General features: G+C 35.5%; 1 protein-coding gene across 4 annotated transcripts in view; it reads right to left on the bottom strand.

The window, feature by feature from the left end:
• Window positions 1-3,676, bottom strand: part of LOC118734272 (transmembrane protein 132C) — a 614,903-nt gene that overhangs the window by 30,019 nt on the left and 581,208 nt on the right. The window lies entirely within an intron of this gene.

Raw genomic sequence — 3,676 nt, forward strand, 5'->3', positions numbered from 1 at the left:
TACGTTGTTGGATGTTCAGGAGTTTAGCGGTTAAAACTTCTACTGATTCACCCTTTATTGCGTTTTTTAATTTTGTTTTTATCTGTTCTATTGTGTTTTCGGTACTGATAAAATTTCTTGCCATGCCTTTTAGCTTGGTTTTTATCATTGTTATCGCTAAGGCTTCGTGATCATCTTTGATTTGATCAAGTATATCAAGGGCGTCTCGGAAACTATGTAAGTTCTCCGGCTTACCATCAAACTCTGGTGGCACTGATGAAGCAGTTTTAATAAATTCGACTACAGTTTGCACCATTGTGACGTTTATGACTGGGATGTCTAACGGTTTCTTTTCTTCCACTGATGGAGTTTGGCTTAAGGAAGGTGATGGAATCGGGCTCTGAGCACGTTCTGATAAAATTGAATTGAAATCGATCTGGAGTTTTTCCTCTACTGTGGTTGGTATTGTTACTTCTATATTGTGTCTAGCTAAAGAAGATACCAACTTATCTCGTACGGCGAAGAAAAATTGGCGGACTTCTTTCTGGTGTTCTTTGGTAAGTATACGGTCTGTTGTATTGATCACCTGTCTTATTCTTTTTAGAGCTTTTAAAATTATGTTCAAATGCTTTACTACTGTTTCTATTTTTATAGTAGCGTTTTTATTTATGCATTTGTACGACTTACTAGCTTTTGTTTTTTCTTCAGATAATACGTCGTATATTTCTTGCCATTGGTTCATTTTTTGGAATATCGAATTTTTTGTTTAGACGCGTTGTTGTACCGTGTTCAATTGTCTCAGTTTATTCTTTATATAATTTTTTAATAGAATTGCAATTGCGACAATTAAAAATGTAGTTACGCATGCGAAAATAGTTAACCATTTATCTGAGATTTCTTCTTTGTTTTCTATACTGAGTTTTGGTTCATACCTGACCAGTTTATTTTCAGCGTTTTTCTCTCCAGAATTTTCCTTACCGACTTCGTATCCTGCTATTCCTATTAGGATACCGTGTAATACGGTTTTCCACCATGCCATTTTCAAAAAGAAAATTAAAGTCGTTATGTGTATATTTTTATTTATTTATTTACTGAAAAGAATCTCTTACAATTTAATTTAATCCTCATTAGGGAATACCATCCTCATCATCCTACATGTTTCTTCTTCTCTAGTTGTAGGCATCATCTAAAGTAGGTTCCCTAGTCATACCTATTAGACTCCATAAGCTAATTCTCTCTCTCTCTCTCTCTAACTTTTAAAGTTGCGTTTTGATCCCCCTTAAGTGGTTTTTTAGAAAAATCCTTCGACATTCCAATTTACTCAGTTTGTTATTAACAAGTTTTATTATTTTCTGAAAAATTAATTACTTCTTAACATATTTATTTTTTCTTTTAATCTTAATCTATCAACCGTATTTGTTGTTAGATTCAGTAGCCTAAAAGTTTCGGCTATTTCTTTCTTTTTTTTTGAATTGTTTACCTCCCCGTCTCCTTTTGTGGATTTTTATAGGGGTAGGTATTTTAGGAATTTCTTCCTTTTTATTAATCTTATTCCGTCGCCGATACTCTTCTATGGTAATCGGCGTCGGACCTTGCTTTGCAGTGTTACGACTCTTAAGGATTTTTTCGGAAATTTTTATGAGTTCGTTTATGGTGTCTTCGCACTTTTTAAATACTCTATTGAATTCCTCCTGAGTCGTAATCTCCTGCATACTTATGTAAAAATAATTTTAATGCTTATAAGAAGCTCTTTTTTTCTTTGTTTATTTTTCAATTAACTGTTGAATTTTTTTTTTTTTTTTTTAATTTCCTAAGCAAAATTACAAAAAAAAATTTCCTAAGCAAAATTACAAAAAAAAATTCCTAAGCAAAATTACAAAAAAAAATTTCCTAAGCAAAATTAATTTTGCTCTTGGTTAAGCGGCCATGAGGCGTGCTCAATTTATCTTAATTTGTTTATACTATCCATTTTAATTTTTTTTCTTTGCTGCCTTGGAGGGGTCTGGTTGCTGTGCTGCCAGTCAGATTCCTTCAAATATTCCACCCTTTTATGCTGTCGAAGCTCTGGAATCATCCTTTGATAACCCAAGATCATATATGAGAAGATGTTCATCCGGAGATTTCGCAGCTACGTTTTGAGCGAATAGAATCACAGCAGGAGCTTCATCATCTTGCCCGTATGTTACCAAAAAATTAGACTTAGTGCCGTTGTAAGGTGTTATAACAGTCAGTGGCGCGCGGTCTTTTTAGCGGTTTTTCCGCTGACTAACGACCGAAGCCTGGCAGGATCGCCATGTAAATGAAAGAAACGCTTATATGTAGCGTGCAACAAGAATTGATTTCTTTATTCGAAATTACTTTCTTTTATACAAGATTTCTTACACTAATTTACACTAATACTTACAAACTACAAATGTACATATGTTATGCTAACTCAGCATATGTGTCATAGTTATTTTGGCAGTCGCACTGACAAACTGACGCTGACGATCTGTTAAGCTGATCGTCACGTGAGTTGGTCAGTGTGCCTGTCTTGAGTAATGCAATTGGCAAGTGTAAACTGAACTGTGCCTTTGAACGTATGGTGTTGAATTCCCGCTGAGTTCATTATGACTTATGTGGGTCATGATGGCATGACATCGTGTGCGGTCGATATTTGTAAATGCATTAGAGTGGTGTATTTACTGTAATACTACACTAGCGAGGCCTGATATTGTTGGTCCTGTCATAGTTCTTCCTTCAATTTCTCCGATAAAATGCAGGTTTTCCATACTCATCCTTCGAAGGTATGGAAGACTCAATATCTCTTGATGATTGGTGATATTGAGGAGCACCGTCTTCGCTGAACCTGGTAATTTTTTGAACATGCCATTATGGTTTTTAAAGTAAGATCCATTAATGCGAATCTCATCTTCAAAGGTAAGTAAATAAGTTCCTGTCTTTTCGGATCCTGTGCTAGTCGTGATCAAAGCTGTATTATCGTTAATAATGACTATCACAAGGTGGCTAGGTCGAGTGCTGCAGTGGGCGACGTTACCAGAATGGAGCTGTTGCGCGCACGTTGGATTTGGTAGCCTTCTGCAAAATGTTGATGTAAGTGTTGCGCTGCAATTCCCAATCGCCAAAACTTGTTTCTGACAGTCAGCAACGTTGTTGTCATTCCCAAGGTGCAGGATTTTTCCGTTGTGTTGAACAGGGAAAATAATAATTTTCTTAGGATACTTCATTAAGAAATGTAAAGGCTACTATCTAATAGGACTTTAATATATGATACTTCCATTAAGTCAGTAATAGTTGTGTTTGAAAAGCGCATATGAATAATGTTTTTTATATCATCTGAGTTTAACATTGAGGGATTTATTATACCTATCTTTGCAAAAGTAACAGCTGAAATTAAAGTTTCGATTTCATTTATAGTAATTATATTTCTTGCAAGCAGCGTTTCATACAAATAATTAGTATCAATCTGCTTAGCTTTTGAGTTTTTGATAATGTGGTTAACCGTTTCCGTTAGCTGATTTATCTTTTCTTGTACCTTTGTGTTTATTTCTACCTGATGGCGCTCTGAGTCTACGAGCTCCCGTTGTCTGAACTTCAGGTTTTCGAAGTCGTCAAAGCCAGGTGTTCCTGCGATAACTTTTAGAGCAGTACCTAAAAGGTTAATGCTCCTAGCCTGTCTGTGGTGTATGTCCAGTGT

This window comes from Rhagoletis pomonella, unplaced genomic scaffold, assembly GCF_013731165.1.
Source record: "Rhagoletis pomonella isolate Grant_MI unplaced genomic scaffold, Rhpom_1.0 Rhpom_scaffold_00002, whole genome shotgun sequence".
In the NCBI taxonomy this organism is placed as follows: domain Eukaryota; kingdom Metazoa; phylum Arthropoda; class Insecta; order Diptera; family Tephritidae; genus Rhagoletis; species Rhagoletis pomonella.